Genomic DNA, 18,116 nt, shown 5'->3' with positions numbered 1-18,116 from the left:
AATCAATTAGGTTAAACCAATTAAAGACATTTTGATAGACTAAAAAAAAAAGTTCACCCAATTAATTGGTCAGCAGATTCTAAATTGGTTTTGGAGAAAAGTAAAGGCTCTACAGATGGCAAGCAGCATTTTAAAGAGGAATTTCTTCCTGCTATGACACAGAGGTGTTCATGACTTTAAATTACATCAACCTGCCTCGGCTTCAGGACCAGTTCACACATTCCGCAGAGACAAACCTGGGTTTGAAACAGAGTGTGTACCTAGCAGGGAGCTGCAGCCAATCATGGTTCTCTTCTGAGTGTACCAGAGTGGTACTTATATTTGCAAGGACATACTTGTCTCATTAGTTTATTATAATTTTAGATACATGCAAGTAATTTTTTTTTAGGTGTAACCCAAGTTGCTTTTTAGTGTAGACCTAAATATGTAAAATGTGAATGGAACAAATGTCGTGTTTGGAAGCACTCATAGTATACCAGGACTACACTTGCCAGGTAGCTGTAGCTTCCAGTTGAATGAACACTGAGTTGACCTCTTCATAATGTGTGAAAGGGCCCTTGAGTGCATACCTAAATAGTGTAATAACGTGTTATGTAGCTGCTGATTTCTGTGGAGACTGAGTTGCAGGGATTGGGCCAGGTCAGGGCTGTTGTCTACTCTGTGCTCACCCACTCTTCCACTTGCCCCTTGCCTAGAAAGCACAGGTCCAAACAGCTACCTCCTTGCCCTGCTCCTTTCCCAGGGAAACCTGTTCTTCAGTGCTAAATTGGAGCAAAAGTCAATGTGGAGAAAACTCGAATTGCCCTTTGCTCTGATTGTGCACTAAAGAACACCCCCCCCCCTCCGGGAAAGCAACAAGACAAGAGTAAGTGTGGACAAGCCCTCTAACTTTCGTAATTTAACACATGTTAAGCTGTTGGAATTTGGGGAATTGCAACATACAAAATCATAGTTAAGACCTAGTGGGCGCTGCTGCTTACTATTGCTATGTCGCTTTATTCACTGCGTTCCACAGCAAATTGTAAATAATAGTAAAATACACAATGCAACCTATGAAAAACTAAAATAAGAGTGAAGCATAATACAAGACAATCAAACCATAGAAACAGCCACCCTCCCATCCTCTAACACAAGCATAGGCAAACTTGGCCCTCCAGATGTTTTGGGACTACAACTCCCATCATCCCTAGCTATCAGGACCAGTGGTCAGGGATGATGGGAGTTGTAGTCCCAAAACATCTGGAGGGCCGAGTTTGCCTATGCCTGCTCTAACAAAACAAGTGTAACTACCATAGATAGCCAACTGCTGCAAAGAATAAAACAGCACTCAAATGGCTGGGAGGAAAGAAATGTCTTTGTCTGGCTCCAATAATATGTCAACACCAAGTGAGCCTCCCTGGGATAGTATTCCATAGAATACCAAGTCATCTCTTTTGCCTTTTACAATAGGCTTCAGAAAGCAAAGATTTATAAAACAAGCAAGCAAACAAACAAATAAACACACACACAGAGAAGGACACAAGAACTTAAGTGGCATTATTACATTGAAGACATCTATGCTGTTTCTAGGGGTGATGTGCAAGACAGTGGCTTTCAGGGAGGGAAGATGATCGCTTGATGCTGACATTTGTAGCCTTGGATCAAAGCAAAGCTTTGGATCTCAGAAGTTCCCGAGAATCTGGGTTGGAATTTGAAGGTGACATCTATGTCTAATGGAATAGTGACTAGGATACATCAGCTGTCTGCAAACTTGAGGTTATGTTGGCTGTTGCTTCTCATTGTAACCCAGCCTGTTTCCACTGAGGTTCATGCAAGGAATGGGCAGCCACTACCGATTGTCAGCATCTTTTCACTTTTATTATTATTGTGCTGTGTTCAGTGCAGGAGGAGAGTCTTAAGGTAACTTAAATTGTAGTTTGCATGTCGATATCCCGATCCCTCCCGTGAAATAAAGACACGAGACACCGTAAAATAAGGTTAAATGGACAATAAAAGGCCACAACTTTATTGGTTCCGGATGTTGAGCGGTATTGGCTTTAGGCATTGGATCTAACTAGACCAGGGGTCAGCAACCCGCGGCTCCGGAGCCGCATGCGGCTCTTTTACACCTTTGCTGCGGCTCTGGGGCTCCGGGGCGGATACACCCGTCCACTTCTCCAGCTGGCCAGCGGCAGCGGCCGCCCTCCAGCTGGCCAGCGGCCCGCCCTCCGGAGGCTGAGAGCGCTGCTGCTGTGCTGCTCTGCTCATGCGTCGTGCCTCGTTTCTGCCAGCGCAGGCGCAGCAGCAGACAGCAGCAGTTTCCCTCCGGAGGTGTGGCTGATTTTTTTATTTAAATCAGATTCTTTTTATTTAAATCGGATTTTTTAAAATTTAAATCGGATTTTTTAAAATTTAAATCGGATTTTTAAAAATAAAATGCAGTGTTATATTTGTTTTAAATGTCGCAATGGTTTTGCGGCTCCCAGTTTTTTTTTTCCTTCGGAAATGGGTCCAAGTGGCTCTTTTTGTCTTAAAGGTTGCAGACCCCTGAACTAGACTATATCCGACTCCAGTACGTCGTGCTGGCAGTCCAGGAAGGGATAACCACTGTTGGATGAGCCCTTGCTGCTGCACATCAGCTAAGGACTCACCCCGTGATCACCGATGAGAAGCAACAGCCAACATAACCTTCCTTTCGGGAACCCGGAAGGAAGAGGGCGAGCTCTGGCTGCGGGCCCACTTAAGTGCAGTGGGCACGCCCTAGCCGGCTGCGCCGGTTGGCCAGCCAGCTGGGCGCCGCACCCCGAGCTCGCCCAATAGTGCCAGGGGATGCATAGCATCCCCTGTGCACGTGGAGGGCTCGTGCTCCACTGCAACCCCCCCTCCTCTTCTAGGGCCGGAAGGGGCTTTCTCGGCCTCAGTTCTCCCGTCTGTAAAACAGGAACAGCAATAACAAACTCCACTGGCTACCTTGAAGGAGAACAAGAATGAAGCTGATGTCTGTTTGCATTGCAAATGGTAAATAAAGGGACCTTCATGGTGATGTGATGTGCTTTATATGAAAGAATATCCTTTTGTCGGATGGAATATACTTCCTTCCTCATTCAGGCCTTGCTGCCTCACAACCCTCAGCTCAGCTCATTGTAACTGTGGGATTCTTTTTTATGCTCGGCTGCGCCAGCAGGCTTTTGTCAGCAAAATTGGTGATGTTCAGGTCTGCCTCGGGGACGAGAAGCTGAGAGAGATGAGTCGAAGTGGCAGAAAGACTGCTGCTGAGAGGCCAAGTTTTTCTTTCCCAGGGCGCCGAGCAGGCGGTTAACACTAATTCAGGCTGCCATCTGTTTCTTCCATCTCTAAAAGGTCATGTTTACCAAATAATGCAAAGGCAAGAGGAGTCTAGGGTTAAAGGGAACGTAATTAAACTTTGCAGTGAAGGAAACACTCTTCTTTCCATCCACTCCCTCTGTGTTGCCCCTGGTGCTTTCAAACCTCATTGGTGTGTGTGTGTCTAGATACCATGCAAGATAAGCATCCCGATTCCAACAACAGCTGTCCATCGAGACGCAGGACAACTCTGTGTCCAGGGCGGCTGTCTGCCAACTCCATCTGGTACGCCGGCTGAGACCCTACCTTCCTGGACACTGTCTCGCCAGAGTGATACATGCTCTGGTTATCTCCTGCTTGGACTACTGCCATGCGCTCTACTTGGGGCTACCTTTGAAGTTGACTCAGAAACTACGATAAATCCTGAATGCGGCTCCTAGACTGGTGACTGGGAGTGGCCACCAGGACTACGTAACACTGTTGTTGCCCTTTAAAGCCCTAAACGGCCTCAGCCCTGTATACCTGAAGGAGCATCTCCACCCCCATCGTTCAGTTCCCTCCCTGTGAGAAGTGAAACTACAGGAAAGCAGGCAGAAGGCCTTTTTGGTAGTTGCACCTGCCCTGTGGAATGCCCTTCCAGCAGATGTCAAAGAGACTATAGAATTTTTTTGTAGACATCTGAAGGCAGCCCTGTTTTGGGAACCTTTTAATGTTTGTTGTTGTGGTCGTTGTTTTCCCCTGTAGTTTTGTTGGAAGCCGCCCAGAGTCACTGGGGCATCCCAGTCAGTTGGGCAGGGTAAAAGAAATAAACTATTATTATTATTATTATTATTATTATTATTAATTGACAGGCTGGTATGTACACCATTCTGAAAAGAGAGTTCAATTCTGCACTGAAAGCATCCATGTTCTGTACTGATAAGCAATGAATTCGGTGATTTGCCTAAACCAGGGGTCAGTAAACTTTTTCAGCAGGGGGTCTGTCCACTGTCCCTCAGACCTTGTGGGGGGCTGGCATTTCCACAACTGCAAGATAGCATGGCAACATGGCAGCATGGGAATTTATGATCAAGTGCCAATCTGGAGGTCACTAGGAAGTCAATGGGGAGGTACAATCTCCACATAGGGAATTGCAGGGCAGTGGCAACAGAGTCGTGAATCACTCCGTTCTGCTGCATTTCAACTTCCTTTGTCCTGAGCGCAAAGCAGAAGTTGAGTTGGCTGGCAGAGGAGATCAAATACTGGAGCTGCAGGAACTGGGCCTTCTAGGATTCCTCAAGTGCCAACCTGTTTCCCTTGTTTTGCTCTGTGAGGTGGTCAAAACACTATAGGCAAAATGTGTGAAGGCCTGCTGCTAGTGGCAGGGGTCAGCAAACTTTTTCAGTGGGGGGCCGGTCTACTGTCCCTCAGACCATGGGGGAGGGCCGGACTATATTTTTTGGGGGGGGGGGATGAACGAATTCCTATGCCCCACAAATAACCCAGAGATGCATTTTAAATAAAAGGACACGCTCTACTCATGTAAAAACATGCTGGTTCCCGGACCGTCCACGGGCCAGATTTAGAAGGCGATTGGGCCACATCCGGCCCCCAGGCCTTAGTTTGGGGACCCCTGGCCTAAACAATGCACTCCAAAACAGGGTGGCTCCAGATATTAAGGAGATCCTCAGCAGAGTGCACTCTGATAGACCCCACCCTTTTTTGTGGATCCTGGTGGTGGCAGTGGCAGGTAGGCAGCCATTATAATTTCTAGAAATGCTCTAGAGCTACCTTACATTGTGGGCATAATGGAAACTTAAAATATGAACATAGGAAGCTGTCTTACACCGACTCAGACCATGGGTCCATCTAGCTCAGTGCTGTCCCCACTGAATGGAGAATGGAGAGCTGATGGGAATTGAATAACTGTGTGCTGCTGCTAGCCAAGCCTGCAGCCAAGAGTCCGGGGCAGGTGTAAGTGCCAGTGGGCCCTGCCAATTGCCAGGTGCTAAAGCCAAGCCTGAGCATAAAATGTTTGCATAAATTTGCACATCCATGTATTTAAATATCCACTGACCTCTATGGAAGGTAGTTGCTGGCACTGGAACATTCCAATGCACCCTCACTGAAAATTAGCTGCTGACAATTGCAGAGAAAGCATGGAATGCACCCAACAGATGAAAGCAGGAAGTTTTAAAACATTTATTATGCAACAGTCACTCCACACCAACATTTGAACCAAGCTTTATTTGAAGCGATTTGGAGGGAAAGCTACAAAATCAGGGACTTGTGATCCACCTTTTGCATCCCAGATTAAGAAATACACAATACTTCTGACTGGAGTTCTCGGTTCCAACAAGAGAGTCAGCAAAAGCCTGTGGCTGAAGCTTTCTGGAGTTCTTGGTTTTAAAGATATTTTTATTAAAATATTTTCATGAGCAACCTTGATGGCCGCTTTTTGCGTCTTCAGTTTTTAAAGTAAGACCAGGTGGGTAGATATGAGGTCAAGAAGGCAGGCCCTCTTCTGGATTGGTAACTGTTCAAAGAATAAGAAACAGATGGGGCAAATGAACATTGGTGCCTAAAATGCAGAAACAATGGAAATGATAAAGTGACTGCCACGCCTTTACTATGAGGGCAGAAGATAACTTAGGGGAAACACGATGTTTGTAAGATTATGAGTGGTGTGGACAGAGCAGATGGAGAGAAACTTTTCCTCCTCTCACCATTGTACCAGAACTACTATGGATCAAACAATGAAATTGAGGAGCAATAAATTCAGGAGAGGCAAAAGAACTCACACAACACATAACTATTGCTGCTACAAGTTGTGGTGATGGCTACTTGCTCAGATGGTTTAAGGGGGGATTAGACAAATCAATGGAGGATAGATTTTTTTCATAGGCTACTAATCACGATAACTTAGTGTCAACCTCAATGTGATGTTAAATGTGTATATTCATTTAATATGCACATTTTCAAAACAAACAAACAAACAAACAAACAGATGATCTAACAAACTATGGCTTGTTCCTTCAAAGTTTGTTTTGCGTTGCTGCATTTGCACTCATCTCATTCCTTCGGAGTTTGGTGAGCTTCTGGGAAGAGGTGGTAAAACAAACCATGGTAAAGTAAGGGTGCTGGGTACACACGATTCCAAGCCACAGTTAAAACAAACCAAAATTCAGGAGCCAACAACAAACCATGACTTCAGATAATGGTTTGTCGGCAGAAAAACAAATTATAGTTCAGCTGTTGGACCATAAATGTTATGTGTGATCCAGGCCAATGGGAACTTTCCTCTGAATGCAAACAGCATCTCTGGAGATGTGATTTTAATCAGAACTGTGATGAGGTTTATTGCCTCTCTTTCCTTGCCTGCTGTGATTCCATATTATCAGCCCCCTGCCCCCTCAAGTCACTACTTGCGTTTCTAAAAAACATGCACACTAAACACAAATAGCATTTCACATCATGACGAGTTCAGCTCTGAAATGGCACCTCTCTTACTAGAAGCATTGTTTCTGCTGGGGATGGGGTGGGTACGGGAAGAGAAACATCTGGCTTGCCCACTATTCAAATGCAGAGTCAATGAGCTGTTGGTCTGATCCGGCAGGGCTCTTATAAATTTGGAATGATATCAGCAAAATAATATTAAAAAGTCACTATTGCGTTCCCAACACCAAATTGTCTACATCTGTTTCATATAAACCCTAACGACTTTTTTTTGACAATGTGTAAATGATGCTGCCTAATTAAATTTATTTTAAACGAGGTAACAATTTTGTATTTGAATAAATGTTCTCTGTTTGTTAAATAGGTGCTGTGGGTTTTTAATGGCGCTGCCAATTGATTCAACGCTTTCAGCCAATTCATTGTCTTGCTTTTTCCACGGAGCTGTTGATGAATAAACTTCTTTGAAATAAATATTTCAGCCGCAACATCTCACTGTAGGCCATATTTTTAATCTAATGGAGATAGCTCTCTCTCTCTTAACTGATAAACACTGGCAAAAACAATTTCTTCCTTGAAAAATTACCCTCGAATGTGTCTGAATCTGGAGGGAGTCTGCAATTATTTATGGCTATTAGTAATCATTCATGATAATAACAATTACTTGGTATTTCAGTGATTCACTTTTAAAGAGAATCTTGAAGCTAGAGAAAAATTGACACAGCCCTAATCTAAATACCTGTTGCCTGTTCTGAAGGAACCCCTTTCATGGCTCGAGGATTAAATGGGTGTGTGAGAGAATCAATTATGTCACCTTGAACTGCTGGGAGGAAAAGTGTAATACAGTGGTACCCCGCAAGACAAATGCCTCACACAAGGAAAAACTCGCAAAACGAAAGGGTTTTGCGAGTTTTTAGTTGACTCGCGAGATGAATTCATCTATGGCCGTGCTTCGCCAGACGAATTCGTCTTGCGCAGTACCACTGTAAGCCGGCACCAGACCGCGCCGCGCCGCGTTTTAAAGCTGCAGCGAGTGAACAGCAGTGCTGCTGTTTGCCTGCTGCAGCGTTAAAACGCGGCGCGGTCCGGTGCCGGTCGGAAGGGGTGCCGGCCAATCGCGTCCGCCATCTTGGGTGGACATGTGCAGTCGACCCAAGATGGTGGGCGCGATAAAATGTTAAGACTTTACAGCTATGGCGCCACGCCGCGTTTTAAAGCTGCAGGGGGCGAACAGCAGTGCTGCTGTTCGCCCGCTGCAGCCTTAAAACGCGACGCGGCACGGTCCGGTGCCGGTCGGAAGGGGTGCCAGTCGATTGCGCCCGCCCACCCAAGATGGCGGACGCGATCGGCCGGTACCCCTTCCGACCGGAGCCGCGCTGCGCCACGTTTTAAAGCTGCAGCGAGCGAACAGCAGCGCTGCTGTTCGCTCGCTGCAGCCTTAAAACGTGGCGCGGCTCCGGTGCCGGTCGGAAGGGGTGCCGGCTGATCGTGCCCGCCATCTTGGGTGGACTGCGCATGTCCGTACATGCGCAGTCCACCCAAGATGGCGGGCGCGATCGGCCGGCGCCCCTTCCGACCGGCGCCCCCGGACTTTCCCCCCCATAGGAACGCATTAATTAAATTTTAATGCGTTCCTATGGGAAACGGTGCCTCGCAAGATGAAATTTCTGCAAGACGAAAAGTCTTGCAGAACGAATTAATTTCGTCTTGCGACGCACCACTGTAAATAGTTTTCACAAAAAAGGGGGGAGGACCCTTTGGCTTGCAAAGTTACCGTAGTAGCAAAAGATAAGTCTCCTCCCCAAAGCCTAGATGATATGAGAGAGCAATAAGGAGAAGGGCCCTTTCCAATTCAAGGGCCAAATTCTCTCCCAGGCAACTTTCCAAAGGTCACATGCCACTGAGGGGCGGAGCCAAAGACAAAAGTGGGCAGAGCAAATAAATGCACATTTTACCTTTGTGGTATGGGCTACAGTAGTTAGTTTCTGCACACTCTCACGCTCCCCTTTCTTTTCTCTCTCCAGACAAGCAAGAGGCCCAATCAGAGTTATGTTTCAGTGAAAACACTCAGGGTGTATGGGGTATGGCCTGGAGGGAATTGAGGGCCAGATGTGAGGCCTAGTGGGCCACTTTGGGGCAGCTGGGCTGGAAGTTTCCCGTGCTTGTGACCAGCCCCCCCCCCAGCCAGAACTCACTGAAACTCACTTCTGGCCATAGGAGCCAAGGTCCCTTCAGCCTCCCCAATAAAATATTTGAGGGGGCTGGCTCCCCCAAGTTGTTGGGCATTGCCATTCAAATGGTGTGTGTGCACCGCAACATATGATTATGTTTTGTTATATTTTTTATTATAGTTATTTATTATATCATCTTTTATTCAAGTTGGCACCCCTGGCTCCATCACCTCACAGGTGGGCACCATTGCCATTATAAGAGAACAAGAGAGGCATTCATGGCGAGTTCTAGCACCTTTTTTTCTAGATTTTTTTTTTCGTAGAAAAATAATGTAGAGCTGTAGGCTCCCCTCCCAGATGTTGGAGGGCAGGACCAGATAGCACACGGATGCTAGTACTGGGGCTAGGAGGTGGACTGCGCTTTCTCTGTGCATACAGTGTGCATGTCGAGGGCGAATGAGTGCGCAGCCCTTAAGAAAACACCAAATTGATTCACTCCGTGGCTTGGGATCTTCTGCATGCAAAGCATACACTGAGCTACTGAGCTCTGGCCCCTTTTATGTACTAAGCTGACATGTCATGAATTTGTGTCTTGCCTGAGGATAAGAAAGGGTTGGGTTTTTTTCTGTTTTGCATGTGTGGCTTTTAGAAAATTCTGAATAAAAATGGGTCTGACATTCTTTCCTTTATACAACACACAAAGGCAAGGGAAACTCTCGTTAAAATTCCTGTTCTAAAAATACACTTTGCAACCATTCTCTGACCATACAGGCAGCTTGAAACAGTAGGGGATTAGGAATTTTAAATTTAGCACGGAAATAACTTGCACTGCAAAATGCCTCGCAGTGTTGCGGCTCTGTTTGGTTTCGCTCTGACCGAGTTGTGACCCTTGCAAAATCCCTTGCCGGACATGCACAAACGGCTTTGAAATTGGAATGGGAGGGCCTGCTGTTTGTTAAAGGGCACATCAAACTGAGGTTGCTTAACATGGGAAATTGCACGCTTTCATATGCCTCAAAGACAGAACCTAGGTCCTCCTAATGAGAGAACATATACATTTGAGTCTGCTTCTGTCTGTTTTGAACTCCTTCCTACCAACAGCCACTATAGCCCAAGAGAGCTGAAGAGGCTTGCAAGGGGTACCATTTTATTTCAGATCCTGGAGTGAAACAATGAATTTTTAGCTGTAGGAGCAAGGTTCAAGGGCCTGCTCTAGAATATGGTCTAGATTTAATTCTGAAAAGCAGTATTTGTGTGTGCTAATGCATGCATGTATGATGGTGCTGGTGGGAAGAGAATGTGGGTTGCCCATATCCACTTTGCTCAGTCTTGTTTTGACCACATCCACTGCTGGCAAATGGCCTGCTATAGGGGTAGCCAAGAAGAAATGTGACCTTCTGGCACCCCCATGTCTGTACTATATCAACCATAATAATAAATAGAAGCCCCAAATAGGTAGCAGTAGGGCTGTATAAGTGGCAGTGACAGGGTGGGAGGCAGAATTTGCTTTATAAAACTGGAGTACAGTGGAAATCTCTGTGGTTTAAAGGTTAAACAGGTGATGCACTGGAGAATTGGGTCATAGCTAGACTTACAATTTACTGAAATCTGTTTGTGCACTCCAGACTCTACTCAAAAGAGAGCTGGACTCCTCTGGTGCTACCTCTCTACTTTCTCTTTGCCTTTGTCAGAAAAGAAACTGTGGGGTTGGAACTCCGATTCTCCTAGGGAGCAAGCAGGAAATGTTTCCCCCCTCCTTCAGATCCCATCTTCTGTTCTCAGGACAGAGGCTGTTTAAGGAGCTTAGTTTACTGCAGAACTTCCCGCATCTTCTCTAATAAAAATAATTTAGATAAATTTGCCAAGTTTTTCTGGTAGGGTATCATTGACTTTCAAAGCTGGAGGACAAGCAGAAGCTGAACAAGTGAAACTTCCCTCATCAGCATCCCTCCTGTCAGGAAAAAGCACCACCTGCTGAATTTCTGAATGTTGTCCAAGTGTTAAAGGCGCTAGAGGCCAGACTAACATTGCTATTTGGCTTTGAGCTCATGGCCTGGGAGAGAACAGGAAAGGTGGGAAGGGTTTCTGGGGACCCACAACTTGTGGAATAGCTTTCCCTTTCTGTGTTGTTACAGGGTTTGCCCCCCCCATCTCCTCCCTCCCTCTGTAATGGCTAAGCCAGGAAACTTAAGACATAGTGGGGACACGTACTGGGGGCTTGAAGTTGCTTTGATACTTCCAAAACAAAATAAAACAAAAAATTCCTTCCATTAGCACCTTAGAGACCAACTAAGTTTGTTCTTGGTATGTACAGACCGACATCTTCTTTCTGACTAAATGCAAGGACCTGGACATTATACCTAAGGGTCTTAAATCAAGAACCCTCTACAATCTAGTTTGTCTCTAAGGTGCTACTGGAAGGAATTTTTTATTTTGTTTTGACTATGGCAGACCAACACGGCTACCTACCTGGAATTTGATACTTCTGTACAACTTGGGCAGCCAAACCCATGTATGCAGCCATGTATGGTGGTTCAGTAAATATTGTTTCTGCTGCCTTTTTGAAACTGCAGAAATAGAGAGATTGCCAAGCATATCGTCGAACTTATCATCATTTATTATTACATTTCTAACCTGCTTTTCAGTCTGAAGGTACCTTGCAGGACAGTCATCCCTGATGTATCTAGGTGGTGAACTTCCTGGGTCACAAATCATGCCCTCGTGTCTGAGACTCAAGAAGACAGTCTTGGTGATGACATGCAGTGGGATCCAACAATGTTATAAGGTTTCCAACTCTTAAAAGTCAAAAAGTCAAAAATCTGATGCATGGGTTGGGCCAGCAATATTGCCCAGCAATACGAACCCTTTGGTAGAGAGAAAGTTCAAGGACCATTTGGTTGTTTTTTTTTAAACATAAGAATCTCCCTCATTCCAAATCAGACCACTGGCCCATCTAGCTTAGTAATGTCAACACTGACTGGCAGCAGCTTTCCAGAGTTCCAAGGCAGATCCCTTCTCAGCGCTACCTGGAGATGCTGAGGATTGAACCTGAGGCATGTGCTCTATCACTGAGTGAAAGGCCTTTTGCCGTTGGAACAGAAAGTTTCTGCAGGATTTTAAATTCTGTTACATTACGTTGCTTGTGCTGTTTTTTAGGCTGGAAATCAAGCAGTTTTTAAAGTTGCTCATGTTTCTCCTTTAATGCTTTAATAGTTTTAGTTACTTTAACTTTTTAAGCTTGGTGTGAATGGCCCAGTGGGCTTTGTTGATAAGCCATTAATCAAAAGTTCTGAATAAAATAAATAAAAATCCCAGGAAAAATGGAGGGGTGGGGAATACCCCCCCCCCCGCCCGCTTTCCCCTATTTTTGCATGAGGTGGGGGAGGAACAACTGAAATTTTGCTTTAAATAGGGATCTCTGAGAATTCTGATGAAAACTGTGAAGGAAGCGGAAATTTATGCAGTTCACATGTTTGTCTGTGATGAGGAATAGAAATCAGTCAAGCGAATAGGACTAGTGTTCGCTCACATGTTACTGTTGCTTTTTTCAGCTGATAGGCATTTAATTACGTCTTTTTAACATTGTTTTGATATTTCCTTTACATGGAAATGATTGCAAGTTACGTAAGTTATGTGAATAGTTACATAAGTCATGCAACTTACATTAGATACCAGGCAGCAAGACAAATAACACAGTCCTTGGCAGATACTAATTGCAGTGGAATGGAAATACAGTGGTACCTCAGGTTGCACACTCAATTCGTTCCGGGGTGCCATTCGCACCCCAAACAGTGTGCAACCCAGGCGGCGCTTTCGCGCATGCACAAACTGTGCAGAACGCTTCTGCGCATGCGCAGAACGCACGGACATGCGCAGAAGCGTCCGCACTCCGTGTTGCACTTCCAGGTTAGCGGAGTACGCAACCCGAACGTACGCAACACGGAGGGTGCACAAACCGGGGTATGACTGTAACAATAACAATAATATATTCTTTATAGCCCGCCCATCTGGCTGGGTTTCCCCAGCCACTCTGGGTTACTTCCAACAGAATATTAAACAGAATAAAACTTCAAACATTAAACACTTTCCTAAACAGGGCTGCCTTCAGATGTTTTCTAAAAGTCAGGTACTTGTTTATTTCCTTGACATCTGGTGGTAGGGCGTTCCACAGGGCGGGAGCCAACACTGAGAAGGCCCTCTGCCTGGTTCCCTGTAACCTCACTTCTCGCAGTGAGGGAACCGCCAGAAGGCCCTCGGCGCTGGACCTCAGTCTCCGGGCAGAACGATGGGGGTGGAGACGCTCCTTCAGGTATACTGGTCCGAGGCCGTTTAGGGCTTTAAAGGTCGGCACCAACATTTTGAATTGTGCTCGGAAACATACTGGGAGCCAATGTAGGTCTTTCAGGACTTGTGTTAGGTGGTCTTGGTGGCCACACCCAGTCATGAGTCTAGCTGCCGCATTCTGGATTAGTTGCAGTTTCCGGGCCACCTTTAAAGGTAGCCCCACATAGAGTGCATTGTAGTAGTCCAAGCGGGAGATAACTAGAGCATGCACCACTCTGGCAAGACAGTCTGCAGGCAGGTAGGGTCTCAGCCTGCATACCAGATAGAGCTGGTAGATAGCTGCCCTGGACACAGAATTGACCTGCTCCTCCATGGGCAGCTGTGAGTCTAAAATGACTCCTAGGCTGCGCACCTGGTCCTTCAAGGGCACAGTTACCCCATTCAGGACCAGGGAGTCTTCCATACCCACCTGCCCCCCAAAACAGTACCTCTGTCTTGTCAGGATTCAATCTCAATCTGTATCATCCGCATACTGATGAACACCCAGCCCAAACCCCCTGATGATCTCTCCCAGTGGCTTCATATTGAAATGGATGAACACAGATTACAATGGAAATTGTTGTCTTACATCCATTGTTCTGAATAATGAGTGAGGTGGTTTTTATTTTTTTTAAATTCTCCTGTATTCATTTTTGAATGCAGTCTTAACAATCTAAAAATAAAAGATCAGAAAGAAAAAGGGGAAAGGAAGGACATTATGCAACACGCAGGGACCATTTTAAAAGTTATTCCCCGTTCTCTACCAGCTTCTCCTTCAAGCAAGTTAGCAGCAATGTGATCAGAACAATGAACTGCTTCTGTGCACTGCTTATTTATAGAACTGCTTGGTTCTTCATGCACAACTTACATGTGCAATAGTTAGCACAGGCAGGCCGCAAGACAGCTAGCCTAGAACACCTGCACTTTTAGAAGCAATTCAGCGTGCTGGAGTACTAGACTAGTTCAGGGGCCTGCTGCTACTTTTGCCTCAGAAGGAACCTCACAGGGTGAAAGCCTAAAGACCTGGTATCCCTTTAAAGGTTGTGCTGGCCTGGCTTAGGGTGACCAGAGCCAAAGGGGCACAGGGCCGCCTGAGATGCCATTGGCTGTATTAAAGAAGGAATTCCAACAGGCACAACTTCTTTTTCATTCTCCGAATGACAAGCTTCATCTGCCAAAATTCGCTTTCCCATGTAACTATTAAAGGCACATAATAATATTAAAAGGCCTCTGCTGGATCAGACCAAACGCTAGCGCCGAGTCCTGGATCCTGTCTCACGCACTAATCAGCCCGGTGCTTACAGGAAGCCCATAAAGGGGCAGTGGAACTCTCCCACTCATGAACCCTAGCAACTGATCTCTAGTGTAAGAGGCAAGCTGTCTTTGATACTGGAGGCAGCATATAGCTGTAATGACTAGTAGCTATCAATAGCCTTATGCTCCATGAATTTGTCTAACCTTGTTCTAAAGCCATCACATGTCCTGTGTAGGTGAATTCTGTATTTAACTATGCACTGTACAAGTACTTTCTTTAATCTGTCCTGAACCTTCCAGCATTCAGTTTCATTAGATGACCTGACCTTCTAGTGTTCATGAGAGAGGAAGAAAAACTCCCCTCTGTCTATGCATAATTTTATAACCTATGATTGCTATTTTATCTCCCTTACTCTCTTGTTTTTCTAAATTAAAAAAAAAAAACACACAACAACAACCAACCCAGTCTAACCTTTCCTTGTAGGGGAGTCGTGCCCATGCCTTGATCATCCCTTTCTGCACCTACAATATTCCTTTCTTCCTCCTCTCCTGGTTATCTGAGTAAGGGCCAGGGAACGGTGCAATGTGTCTCTCAGGGGATGTTGATCCTTAGCAAAGCCAGTGTAATGTGGGCTGTTGCATGTATTTCTCCCCTAGTGCTAAAGCTCCTTTGCTTGTTTCGGCTCCATCTTCATCTTGCTGCTATGGAAATGAGAATTAGTAAAAGCTTTCTTTTTCTTTCTCTCCCTGGGAGAGCTGTCCTTGCATAATCCTGCAATGCATTAATATTCTTGTCTTCATGACATCACAGTGTGTTGCCATGGAAATTATTGTAATGTCACAAAAATTTGTATTATGGATTCACTGAAAATGTGGGCGAAGTTTGGAGCATGCTCTGCAAATCAGCAGGAAGTTGGGAGCAAGTTAGTAGGAAGTGTTTGGGCTTACAACTAATGTGAGACAAAGGAGGTTTTAAAGTTTGATATTCCAAAGAGTGCCCGTCAAAATGCACCCTTGTACCAGTTTCTGCCCCCTTTCATTTTCATGGTAGCAACTATTCTTCTCTTGCCAAACCACTAACCACTTCTTCAACTGTGTAAAGTTAAAAGGAAGATTTTGGTTCTTATGTGTTTCAGAAGTCAGTGTGTTAGTGAAAATTATAGGGTGGGCCCTTAGATCAGTGCACACTGAATTTCTTTTTGTGTGTGCAAGTGTCTGTTGGATCATTGACTGTGTGTTACTGTTAGTGATATAATTTCTGTTCTGTTTTTGTTTCGTGCCTGAGGATGGGAAGAGTCTAAATGTGAATTCAGGATCTCAGCTCCATAGGTCTGCAGGGAAAGAAAACACACATTTTTCTGGGGGTCTCAATGAAGACAATGGGCCTTACTTCTGAGTAAACATTCACAGGCTAGGGCTTCATGCAATAAATAGGGAACCAGCAACTTATAATAATTCGGCTATTTCCCCCTGATGGGCAGTAAGTTCTGCAGTAATTTTAACAGTGGTGGTTTTCTTTTTCTGTTGATCTGTCAAATTGCTTTCACCACACATCTACCCCCTTACCACTTTAAAAAACTTGTACATATAGCTTTACAAATATAAAATATAGAGTACAAATATAAAACAAGCACCAAAAAGAACAAATACATTACCTCATACTCTACCTAAATGAAAAACACACAGATCTGTAAGTCTTACACAACACCACACATTTCGAGAGTTAGACACACAAAATATTCCGTTCACGCTGTTATCATTACATAGTGATAAAGTCCTTCTCCCTTAGGTCACACGTTATATAAGGGTGCTTACAGCACCAGAGAGTTGTATGGCTCTGATTTGGTCAGGGCTCTTTCATCTCACAGTTTGGCTGTTACACTGCACATACCTGAGGCATACCCTGTAACGTATAAGTTGAATACAGACATTTTTGTTTTTATGCCTCAGTTGAAAAGGATTGGCCTATATCTGCCTCATGAACACACCCAATGCAGGCCACCTGCTAAGCGTTTCGGCCTCTCAGGAGCTCAACAAGGCTCCCATTTTTGCAATCCCAGGGAAGCAGCAATTAGATGGGGGAATACATGACCCCAGTGGGTTACCATACATTGTGATGGTGTAGGCCTCCCCTCACTCTATACTGCCTGGAACGGCCTTGGTGTGTAACACAGCAGAAGAGAGAAAAGAGCGGTGTTTTCCACGCTCCTCGTAGTAGTGCAAGGGCCTACTCAGCGCCAGCTTTTTAAACCCGCCCCCAGGAGCTTCCGTGCTTCTGCCCTACCACAGCAACAATGCTCTGCGGCTGTTTGCAAAGCCGATTAGCTACTGAAGGCTAGGGAAAGAACATGAAAAGGGGATGCAAACAAACAAACAAACAAAAAACAAAAAACCAAATAAACAAAAGAGAAACGTTGCGTTTTGTTCACAGTGACGATCCCTGCGGTTCAGCCAGCAAGAAACCCGGGTGTGACGCGGAGGACCCGAAGGAGGCCAGCAGACAGGAAGGCAGGTCCGACACCTTGAAGTTAAAAGCCCGGCATGCGGAGCTGCAGGAAGAGCAGGCGGATCAGGCTGCGGGGTGCTCCCTTTTGGTGCAGAAGGCCAGCCTCCACCACACGGGTTCTCCCGTGAGAGGCCAGCGCAGCAAAGGGGCAGCCACATGTTCCCATGCCGCCACTTCCGATTATGAGCTCTCCCTTGACTTAAAGAATAAACAGGTACACCAGCTTCTCCTCATGCCATGGGAGATGGGGCTGGGGCGGGCTGGGGGCCATTGATCCACTCTCTAGCTTAGTTTCCATGTGCATCACCACTGCCCCACAGACCACTGCCATTGATGTGGGTTGTGGGGGGAATGGGCATAACAGATATGGGAAATGACCATGACTCAGAGGCAGAGCACACGTGCTGAATGCAGGGAATTCCTGGCATTTCCATTTAAAAGGAGCAGGTAGCAGACATTGTGAAAGACAGCCACCCACCCACCATTTTCTCTCTGCCTGAGATTCTGGAAAGCTGCTGCTAGATGGGAAAATAGGCTGACTTTCCACGTTGCTATTCAATGTTCCTGATACAGGATTTCTGCACAGTTCAGCCAGAGGACAAGGAATTTGCCTTAAGGGCACAGATTTCTGTCACGAAACCAACACATAGACCAGCTCTCAGTGCCTGTTACTTTTGGCTCACGGTACCCAGGGATGCATCATTCATCCCACAGACCCTTCACAAAGCAGTGCTATACAAGCTGCACCCCACAATTCAAAACTGGTCCTCTTACTCGTCTGACAGATAGATCAAGGATTGAGGCTTTGCATACCTTACTTTGTCCCCCACAGTGAAAGGTGTCTGGAGCAGAAGAAGAAGTGCACTGTAAATTCGTCACTGCTCCCCACTTTTTTAAGTCAGCCATGCGTGGTCTGCTGTATACACTGCAGTTGTCACAGGGGGGTTCAACCCCCAGGGAAAAGAAAACACATAGGTCTGGCTGGCGTTTGTTAGATCACTGTGTTATGTGCCTGGGTCTAGCAGGGACCTGACACCTGATTGTTAATCAACAAAATATCACAACTGCACTGCAGATGAGTTCCTAGATTTGTTTTGCATGTTGGTCTTTAAAAAAAGAGTTGATTA

At 45.6% G+C, this 18,116-nt stretch overlaps 1 protein-coding gene across 4 annotated transcripts in view; it reads left to right on the top strand.

Moving 5' to 3' along the window:
• Positions 1-18,116, top strand: part of LOC117053874 (IQ motif and SEC7 domain-containing protein 3-like) — a 140,800-nt gene that overhangs the window by 74,705 nt on the left and 47,979 nt on the right. For all 4 annotated transcript variants that reach the window (XM_033162181.1, XM_033162180.1, XM_033162182.1 and 1 more), the window contains exon 3: positions 16,915-17,203. The gene's annotated coding sequence lies outside the window, so the exon portion shown is untranslated. The remainder of the gene's footprint in view (positions 1-16,914; positions 17,204-18,116) is intronic.

This window comes from Lacerta agilis, chromosome 10 (assembly GCF_009819535.1).
Source record: "Lacerta agilis isolate rLacAgi1 chromosome 10, rLacAgi1.pri, whole genome shotgun sequence".
Lineage (NCBI taxonomy): Eukaryota > Metazoa > Chordata > Lepidosauria > Squamata > Lacertidae > Lacerta > Lacerta agilis.
The sequence above is the reverse complement of the archived record's forward strand: the minus strand, read 5'-3'. Positions and strand labels throughout refer to the sequence as shown.